This window comes from Zingiber officinale, chromosome 9A, assembly GCF_018446385.1.
Source record: "Zingiber officinale cultivar Zhangliang chromosome 9A, Zo_v1.1, whole genome shotgun sequence".
Taxonomy (NCBI): domain Eukaryota; kingdom Viridiplantae; phylum Streptophyta; class Magnoliopsida; order Zingiberales; family Zingiberaceae; genus Zingiber; species Zingiber officinale.
This window is the reverse complement of record NC_056002.1, coordinates 15989136-16000594: the sequence shown is the minus strand read 5'-3', so window position 1 is coordinate 16000594 and position 11459 is coordinate 15989136.

The window sequence follows — 11459 nt, the reverse complement described above, 5'->3', positions numbered from 1 at the left end:
AGTATTTCAAATTTATTTTCGATGTAGTGTTCTTATGTTTATTTCTTTTCCTTGTGATTTGATTGTTCCTTTCGGTTAACCTAAAGTTATTTTAGGAAATTAAATATTAGCTTTCCATAAAAGGTTTTGTCTAGTCGGTGGTGGTTGCTCCCATATCCAAGAAGGTCATGTGCCTCGCCACGTCAGTACTGGGAACCAATTATGGAAATTAATATTTAATGGAATTAATAACTTAAGGTGATTTGGGTCGAACGTGTTAAGTTCCGCAGGAGATCCAAGTCAAAACCTAAAAGAACAAATAGATTAAGTTTTGGATCAAACGTGTTAAGTTCCGCAGGTGATCCAAAATTTAATTTAAAAGAACACATGGTAGCTAGTAAAAGGTTCAGACCTTTGTACAAATTTTTTTTTACAGTGGAACCTCTAGGTTTTCCGAGTAGCAACCAACAATTGGTATCAGAGCTAGGGTTTTGCCTCTGTGTATTTGGTATTAGTTTAATTATGCACATGTCATACATAATTTAGACAGGTTAATAGTAGGATGTGCTAACTTTGTGGATGCAGGATCCAACTATTATGGCTTTTAGTTATTATGTGTGTGATTGGACCCTTGGACATGTCAAGGGCATTTATATGTGTGTGCATGATTGTATTATAAAATACAGCAGGAGCTGTATTTAGTTTTATTAGAATTTTTTTTTTGATCTAGATACATGTACATTCCTTTTATGGAATATATGATCAAAAATGTAAAATTCTATTTATGTCGCGCATCGAATCTTGCAAAGCGTGGAACCTTCTCAGAACCAGAGGCGCAGCGGAACAAGGAGCAAGATGGATGCGACAGCTAGACCCGGTGGCGGTGGCCAAATATGGCAACAGCTTGGGATGACAACACACGAAGGACAACTATAGATAAAAGTCATAATAGTTGAAAATTAGATTTTCTATTTATTGCTTTTATATTGTGCTGTGTGTGCATGTTAGTATACATTTTTAGTAGGCTAGCATAGTTAAAATTCCTCATTTATAAATAACTAAGTGGGAGAGGGATTTTTAAATAAATCTCATGGTCTCCATTACTGGTTTGTAAGTGATGCAAACAAGCTTGCGCGTTGGCTCTGAGTGCCTTCCTCCATATCAGATGAGCTTGTTTGTGGATCACTAGAACAGACTTCCATTTTGGATGACTATAGGAAGTTAATTAAGAGCGTGTGATCTTCCCCATCGGAAGGGGCATAATCTTATTAATGGACTTAGTGTCAAGTAATGGTATACACTTAGACACATCTAATAGTATCCCCATCGGAGTCACTGCTATTATTTGTGTGACCAAAGGATACCAACTATTAATTTTATTTGTCAAAAAGTTAGGTTGACAAGATAATAAAATTAATGGGTTAAACCCTCCTTTTACAAATGCTGAATTTGTATACGTCCACACTATCGTGGCATACAATATTCACGGTGTTTTGAGGTGTTGGTTAATTTAAAATAGTATTGTTTAAGGAATCAATATTATTCTAAATTTAGAGTTCTGACCAAAAGTTATTTGTGATTCTTAGGATGACTTTCAACCCACTGTCCATCATACTTCAACAGAATAGACTTGCTGGACCTAATTACATAGATTGGAAAAGGAACTTGGATATTGTTCTTACTGTTGAAAGCTATAAATTTGTACTGACTGAGCCTTGCCCTGAAGCACCCACTGGTGAATCTACCCAAGAGGAGATTGAATATCATAGGAAATGGGTAAAAGCAGATGAGATGGCGCGGTGTTACATTTTGGCTTCAATGTCAAATGTATTGCAACATCAGCATCAAGATTTACCAACAGCTTATGATATTATGAACAATCTCAAGGAACTCTTTGGTCATCAGGATAGGGCTTCTAGGCAAGAAGCCATGAGAAAGATAATGACAGCCACCATGCAAGAGGGTACTCCTGTGAGGGATCATATCCTAAAGATGATGACTTATCCGAACGAAATACGGATCCTTGGAGGAGAAATTGATGGAAACCCGGATCGATATGATCCTCCAAACGCTACCTAGAAGTTTTGAGCGGTTTCACCGAACTATAATATGAATAAGAGGATATATTCATTAGCGGAACTACTGGCAGAACTCAGCTGAAGGATTATTTCGTCACAATTCTCAAATTCACTATCTTGAAAATGGTTCTACTTCTAAATCGAGAGGAAAGAAGAAGAAGAAACAAGTGGCTTCAGCAAAGTGAATAAATCTCAGAGTACAGGATTTAAAGTCGGAGTGAAGAAGTCAAGGGCAAGTGCTTCATCCGCAAGCAGTTAGGAAGGCGGACTGTCCTCGTAGGAACCAAAACAAAGGTATATCTCATGCTCTAGTTGTTGAAACATGTTTAGCGGTGTTATCTACCAGCACCTGGTGTGTAGATACAGGAGCCACTGATCATGTCTGCAACTCCTTGCAGGGGTTCCAGGAAACCCGACGACTATCTAAAGGAGAGATTACCATCTACATGGGCAATGCTACTAAGGTGGCAGCTGTTGCAGTGGGAGACGTCTACTTATCTTTTAGTAGAAATAGAAATTTGGTTTTAAGAAATTGTCTTTATGTACCCAGTTTTAGAAAGAATTTAATTTCAGTTTCTAAACTGTTTTTAGATGGATATTCAGTTTCTTTTAGTAACGATGTAGTTATTAAGAGAAATAAAGTGATTATCTATTTTGATACATTAGTTGGCAATTTATATATTTTAAATCCAATTTCTCCCACAAAGCAAAACATGGAAATTTATAACTCATCTTCTAACTCAAATAAGAGAAAAGAACCTTCGTAAATGAATCAAGCATATCTTTGGCATCTAAGGCTTGGTCATATTAACTTAAGTAGGATTCAGAGGCTTATGGCCGATGGACTTTTGGGTTCATTAGAGTTGGAAAATTTTCCAACTTGTGAATCTTGCTTAGAAGGTAAAATGACCAAGAGGCCTTTTAAGGCCAAGGGGTATAGAGCCAAAGAAGTGTTAGAATTGGTTCACTCTGATTTGTGTGGTCCTATGTCTGTCTAGGCAAGAGGAGGTTTTGAATATTTTGTCTCTTTCATAGACGATTATTCAAGATATGGATACATTTACCTAATGCGCCGCAAGTCCGAGTGCTTTGAAAAATTCAAATAGTACAAGGCTGATGTGGAGAAACAACTAGGTAAAAGTATCAAGACACTACGGTCTGATCGTGGTGGCGAATACCTCTTAGGAGAGTTTAGAAATTACTTATCAGAGGCCGGGATTTAATCCCAACTGTCTGCACCTGGTACACCCCAACAGAATGGTGTGGCAGAATGAAGGAATAGGACTCTTATGGAGATGGTCAGATCGATGATGAGTTATTCAGAATTACCAAATTCGTTTTGGGGATATGCTCTGGAAACAGCAGTATACGTTCTGAACTTAGTATCTTCTAAATTAGTTTCTTCTACTCCCACAGAATTGTGGAATGGGCGAAAACTCAGTCTAAGACATATTCGGATTTGGGGTAGTCCAGGACATGTGCTGAAACCAGATGCTGATAAGTTAGAATCTCGTACAGAAGTTCGCGTGTTTGTGGGATATCCCAAAGGAACGAAAGGAGGTTTATTTTATAGTCCTAAAGATCAGAAGGAAATTGTTAGCACCAATGCCCAGTTTTTAGAAGAAGACTATATAATGGATCACAAGCCTAGTAGTAAAGTTATTTTAGAAGAACTAAGAGAGGACACGTCTACTTTAGTACCAACAGTACAAGATGAAGTATCACAAGAAACTGCAACACGTGTCACACATGATACACAACCACAGACAGTGCCTCATCGTAGTGGGAGGGTTGTAAGGCAACCTGAGAGATTCATGTTTTTGGTAGAGTCTTCGGACTTGATCCCAGGTAAACATGAACCTGATCCCCGGACATATGACGAAGCACTCCAAGATATAGATGCAGCATCTTGGCAAAAGACGATGAATTCTGAAATAGAGTCTATGTACTCTAATAAGGTCTGGGAGCTTGTATAACCACTTGATGGTGTAAAAGTCGTTGGATGTAAGTGGATCTACAAAAGGAAAAGAGGGACAAACGGGAAGGTAGAAACCTTCAAAGCTAGGCTTGTTGCGAAAGGATACACTCAAAAGGAGGGAATCGATTATGAGGAGACCTTTTCACCAGTAGTCATGCTTAAGTCTATCCGGATACTCTTATCCATTGCTGCTCATATGGATTATGAGATTTGGCAAATGGATGTCAAGATAGCATTCCTTAATGGAAGTCTTGAAGAGAACATCCATATGAAGCAACCAGAAGGATTTATTGAAAAAGGCAAAGAGCATCTAGTGTGCAAGCTCAATCAGTCCATTTATGGACTGAAGCAAGCTTCAAGGTCTTGGAATATCCGGTTTAATGAAGTAATCCAGTCATATGGATTTATTTAGTGTCCGGATGAGTCTTGTGTATACAAGAAGTGTAACGGAAACGTGGTGGTATTTCTTGTACTATACGTAGATGGTATTTTGTTAATTGGCAACAATGTCAAGGTATTATCGGACGTAAGGGTATGGTTGTCCAAACAATTTGATATGAAGGACTTAAGAGATTGTGCACACATTCTTGGGATCAAAGTTATAAGGGATCGCAAGAAAAGAATGTTGTGTCTGTCCCAAGCTTCATATATAGATACAGTCCTTGCTCGTTTTAGCATGTAGGATTCCAAGAAAGGTTTCTTACCTTTTAGGCATGGAATAGCTCTATCTAAAGAGATGTCTCCGAAGACATCAAAGGAGATAGAAGACTTGAAAGCAGTTCCTTATGCTTCGGCTATAGGAAGCCTTATGTATGCAATGCTATGTACGAGACCTGATATCTGTTTTGCCGTGGGCATGGTAAGCAGATATCAAAGTAACCCGTGACAAGGACATTGGACTGCGGTAAAGCATATATTAAAATACCTGAGAAGGACTAGAGATTATATGCTAGTCTACCAAGCAGACGATTTGCTTCCTGTGGGTTACACGGATTCAGATTTCCAATCAGATAGGGACAACAGTAGGTCTACATCAGGCTATGTGTTTACTTTAGGAGGTGGAGCCATTTCATGGAGGAGTATTAAGCAGAAATGCGTTTCGGACTCAACCATGGAAGCAGCCTCTGAGGCAGCTAAAGAAGCAGTATGGCTTAGGAACTTTCTAATGGACTTAGATGTGATTCCTGGTTTGCCCAAAATCATCACAATTTATTGTGATAATAGCGGTGCAGTTGCAAACTCGAAGGAACCACAAGCTCATAAGACAAGTAAACATATAGAGCACAAGTACCACCTGATACGAGATATCGTGAAGCGAGGAGAAGTTGTCATCGCCAAGATTGCATCAGCGGATAACCTGGTAGATCCTTTCACTAAGGCCCTTCCGGTGAAAGCTTTCGATCGGCATGTGGAGGGAATGGGAATCAGATGTATGGTAGAAGATATGGTAGCTTAGTCATTAGTATAAGTGAGAGATTGTAGGAGTGTATACTGAAAGCCTAAGCTTTTGTAAACATTTATTTTGAATAAAGAATCACATTTGGTCAATTTATCTACATTTGTTTGTAGTTGTTCAATTAATTTATATTGTAGATAACATAGTATGTGGTGTCACATGCAGAAGATGATGTTATCAGTACCTTATAAATTATAAACAGTAGCTCACGACCAAAATGGAAAGGAACAAACCATTAGAAGGTCGTAGTGTAATTAGGTATTAGTTTATCTTGACTATATAATTACACTAGTACACTCAGAGTGTATTGAGTAGGACCATTTGAGGTCGTTTCTTTAATACTGACTTTATAAAGGAACAAAGACCTCAGTTATTATAGAAGTGTGCGCTCTTAATCCCAATATAATAACAAGCACATATATTTGATATTTATTTCTTTAATTTATCAATGGGTGAGATTTAGTTCGATGAATCAATAAGCCCGATAAGTTGGGAAATGATATCACTTATAGTGTGTGTTGTTGATTATAGAAGGAAACTGTGTCCTAGAAATACTAGGTTGATAATGTCCCCAAGAGGAGCTCATAAGGATTGTCATGTTAAACCCTGCAAGTGGACTTAGTCCGACATGATGATAAGGTTGAGTGGTACTACTCTTGGACTAAGATATTAATTAAATGAGTTGTCAGTAACTCACTTAATTAGTGGACATTCGATATCTTAAACACAGGGAGACTAACACACTCATAATAAGAAGGAGCCCAAAAATATAATTTGGGATTGGTGCGGTAGTTCAATAATAGTTCTCTAGTGGAATGAATTATTATTGATAAAATTAAGTTGTGTGTTCGGGGCGAACACGGGATGCTTAATTCTATCGGGAGACCAAAACCAATTCCTCCTCTCGGTCCCTATCGTAGCCTCTTATTTATAGAGTACTATACCCACCTATACCCACCTTCTATACCCACCTAAAGGGGGTCGGCCAAGCTAGCTTGGGAATCAAGCTAGGGCCGGCCTAAGCTTGGTTTATGGGTGGCCGGCCCTAGCTTGAACCCAAGCTAGAGGGGGTCGGCCATAATGAAATTAAAAAGAATTTTAATTTTAATTTTTATTATGTGGAAGATATAATTTATTAAAGAGAATTAAAATTAAAATATCTCTCTTCAAAGGATCTACAAAAGATTAAAGAAAAAGATTAGATCTCTTTCCTTATTTGTAGATTGGAAAGATATTTTATTTTCTCTTTAAAAATTATTCACATGTTAAAAAATTAAAATTATAGGAATTTCTTTTTATCAACCATGAAGGGATTTTTGAAGAGAAATTTTATTTTTAAAATTTTTGGAAACAAATTAGGAAGTTTTAATTTGTTGATTGAAACTTGTCTAATTTGTCTCTCTATGATGTGGCCGGTCATTATAAGTTTAATTGGGAAATTTTATTTTATTTTTCTCAATTAATTCATGTCAAGGAAAATTAAGGAAAATTTATTGTAATTAAATTTCCTAATTTACCAAGGCTAAGGAATATAAAAGAGAGGGTTGGGGTACCTTCATAAGGTACAACCTCTATTATTTTTCTCCCTCTCTTATTCTTTGGTGTGGCCGGCTATCCTCTCTTCCCCTCTTCCTCTTTGTGGTGGCCGAATCCTTCCTCTTGCTTGGAGCTCTTGTGGTGGTCGGATACTACTTGGAGAAGAAGAAGAAGAAGGAGAGAAAGCTTGTATCACTTGGAGCTTGGTTGATGTTTTTTTTTCTTCATCCTTGGTGAAGCTCTTTTGTTTTGGCCGAACCTAGCTAGGAGGAGAAGAAGGTGCATTGGTGGTTTCTCATCTCGGAATATCATTGCCCACACAACGTTCGAGGTTAGAAGAGGAATACGGTAGAAGATCAAGAGGTCTTTCTAGAAGGTATAACTAGTAATTTTTCCTTTCCGCATCATAGTAGTTATTTTTGGAAATAATACCAAATACAAGAGGCTTACGATTCTAGTATTTCGAATTTATTTTCGATGTAGTGTTCTTATGTTTATTTCTTTTCCTTGTGATTTGATTGTTCCTTTCGGTTAACCTAAAGTTATTTTAGGAAATTAAATATTAGTTTTCCATAAAAGGTTTTGTCTAGTCGGTGGTGGTTGCTCCCATATCCAAGAAGGTCATGTGCCTCGCCACGTCAGTACTGGGAACCAATTATGGAAATTAATATTTAATGGAATTAATAACTTAAGGTGATTTGGGTCGAACGTGTTAAGTTCCGCAGGAGATCCAAGTCAAAACCTAAAAGAACAAATAGATTAAGTTTTGGATCAAACGTGTTAAGTTCCGCAGGCGATCCAAAATTTAATTTAAAAGAACACATGGTAGCTAGGAAAAGTTCAGACCTTTGTACAAAATTTTTTATACAGTGGAACCTCTAGGTTTTCTAAGTAGCAACCAACAGCAATCTCCATATATTGTCAAACATCAAAACTCAAAGCCCGACTCAAGCTTGACTCAACTCAAGCTTAGTCAAACTGGTCAACATTAACCAAGGGAATTTGCCCCAACAGAGAGTACCTCTTAGGAGAGTTTAAGAATTACTTATCAGAGGCTGGGATTCAATCCCAACTGTCTGTACCTAGTACTCTCCAACAGAATGGTGTGGCGGAACAAATGAATAGGACTCTTATGGAAATGGTTAGATCGATGATAAGTTATTGTTAGGACCAAAAGTAGCTAGAGGGGGGGGTGAATAGCTCGTCGCGTTCGCTCGGTGCTTGGCGTTGCTTGTTTCTTCAAAGATACGCAGCGGAAAATACAGAAACAATCACACAACGCTAACACGGTTGGTTTACTTGGTATCCACCTCACAAGAGGTGACTAATCCAAGGATCCACACCAACACACACACCCTCCACTAAATAAAACTCTCCTTTATGGTAACTACCAAGGGCGGAGAAGCCCTACAAGACTCAATACAAGAAGAGAGGGAAAGGATACAAGAAATACAAGCTTACAAGCTTACAATGAGTATAAACCCTAACCTAGCTTCTTCTCCTTGCTTTGATCCGCCTCTTGACTTGGAAGAACCTTCAAGAACTGGCGATCTCGAGCTTGAGGAGAGCTGTGGAGGAGCTGGTGAAGAGATGCGAAGATGAACGCCTGCGGCCTTTATCGACGCCAACGGGGATCTCGATCGATTCGAATGTTCCCAATCGATCGGGAGGCTTTGGATCGATCCACGGATCGATCCAGCGCTGTCGCGCGATGCCGATCGATCCACGGATCGATCCGGCGCTATCGAGCGAAGCAGCATCCATCGATCGATTGGAACATCTGATCGATCCACGGATCGATCCGAGGCTCTGTTCGACAAGGCTGGATCGATCCAGCGATCGATCCAGCACGATACTGTGATCGATTGGTTTTTCCCAAAACCAAGTTCCAAGCCTCTCAAACCAACATCCGTCAACCTTGACCTGTTGGTACATCATGCCTAGCATCGGTCACTCCTTTGACCGCTAGAACTTCCCAAGTGTCGGTCAATCCTTTGACCCACTTAGACTTTTCTATTCATGCAGATATCGGTCACTCCTTGACCTACTTGGACTTCCATCGGAGTTCGGTCAATCCTTTGACCTATCTCAGTATTTCCAAGTATCCGATCAATCCTTTGACCTATTTGGACTTCCCAACACCGGATGTCCGATCATCCTCGATCCATCTGGATTTTCCTTGCCCGGCTTCACTCACCGGGACATTCACCTAGCTTCACTCACTAGGGTTTTCCATCCGCTAGCTTCACCACTAGGGCTTTCACCGCTTCACTCACGGGACTTTCACCTAGCTTCACTCACTAGGGTTTTTCTTCTGGCTCCACTCACTGGGACTTTCACCTAGCTTCACTCACTAGGGTTTTCACCTGGTTTCACTCACCAGGACTTTCACCTAGCTTCACTCACTAGGACTTTCACCTAGCTTCACTTACTAGGGTTTTCCTTCTGCCTGGCTTCACTCACCAGGACTTCCCTGTCAAGTATCCGGTCAACCTTGACCTACTTGACTCTTCTTCAATCAATTTCTTATTGTCAAACATCTAAACTCAAACCAAGACTCAGCTTGGTCACCCAGGTCAACCTTGACCTGAGGGATGTTGCACCAACAATCTCCCCCTTTTTGATATTTGACAATACCACAATAACACTTACAATACCACATGTAAGTTAGGCTAATCCTATAGCCTCAATCTTCATGCCACTAGGTAATGAACATATAAATTAAGCTCTTCATTCTCCCCCTACGAGGGCACACTCCCTCTAGGTAATGATAGCCTAACTTACCTATTGGTTTGAGTGCAACATCCCTCAGGTCAAGGTTGACCTGGGTGACCAAGCTGAGTCTTGGTTTGAGTTTAGATGTTTGACAATAAGAAATTGATTGAAGAAGAGTCAAGTAGGTCAAGGTTGACCGGATACTTGACAGGGAAGTCCTGGTGAGTGAAGCCAGGCAGAAGGAAAACCCTAGTAAGTGAAGCTAGGTGAAAGTCCTAGTGAGTGAAGCTAGGTGAAAGTCCCGTGAGTGAAAACCCTAGTGAGTGAAGCTAGTGAAAGTGAGTGAGTGAAAGGTGAGTGGTGAAAAGTGAGTGAAGTGGTGAAGTAGATCGGATACTTGGCACGAGGAATAAAAGACCAGACATCCGATGGAAGTCCAAGTAGGTCAAGGGAGTGACCGATACTGGCATGAATAGAAAAGTCTGGGTCAAAGGATTGACCTGTGGGAAGTCCCAGGTCAAAGGAGTGACCGATGTTGGCATGATGTACCAACAGTCAAGGTTGACCGGATGTTGGCTCGAGCTGGGAACTTGGTTTTGGGCAAAAAGTGTTGGATCGATCGGAAGTTGATGGATCGGTTGAAGTGATTTGGTAAACGGTCGGATCGATCCGTGGATCGATCAGATGTTCCAATCGATCGCTGGATCGATTGGGACGCGGCCGCTTCGGATAAGCGCCGGATCGATCCGTGGATCGATCTGGCACTTTTCCGGAGCACAGAGGCGCCGATCGATCCGTGATCGATCCAAAGCCTCCCGATCAATTGGGAACATTCGATCGACGATCCGGGCCGATAAAGGTCGCAGCGCTCATTTCTTCGATCTCTTCTCCGATTCAGATTTCGCCACCTCCACAAAGACTCAAAGCTCGATTCTGAAGGATCTTGGAAGTTTTCCAAGTCAAGAGGCGGATCAAAGCCAAGAAGAGAAGCTAGGGTTAGGTTTATACTCATTGTAAGCTTGTATTTTTGTATCCTTTCCTCTTCTTGTATTGAGTCTTGTAGGGCTTATCCGCCTTGGTAGTTACCATAAAGGAGAGTTTTATTTAGTGGAGGGTGTGTGTTGGTGTGGATCCTGATTAGTCACCTCTTGTGAGGTGGATACCAAGTAAACCAACCGTGTTAGCGCTGTGTGATTGTTTCTGTATTTTCCGCTGCCAAGCACCGAGCGAACGCGACGAGCTATTCACCCTCTAGCTACTTTTGGTCCTAACAAGTGGTATCAGAGCGAGGCCGCTCTTCACCGGAATCATCGCCGGAAGGGTCAAGCATAACAAGAAAAGCTAGAGGGTGAAGAAGTTGGAGCAAATTCTTCAAGTTCAAGATTTTATCAAGCTCAACTTCAAGATGCAATTCCAAGATGGACTTGGATTTGACACAAGGGTGGCTCCACCATATTCATCTACAAGCTTCGATTCTTGGAAATCAAGAATCGAAAATTTTCTTATGATGGAGATAGAGCAATGGTTTGCTCTCATGGAAGGTTTTGAAGCTCCCACAAATTCCAAGGGCAAAGTACTCAAAAGGAGCAAGTGGAGCAAAGACCAAATCCAAAGATGTGAGGCCAATGACAAAGTGACCAAGCTTTTGGTCAATTTATTGCCAAGCAACATCTTGGAACAAATTGGAGAGTTTGAAGATGCCAAGGAGCTTTGGAGC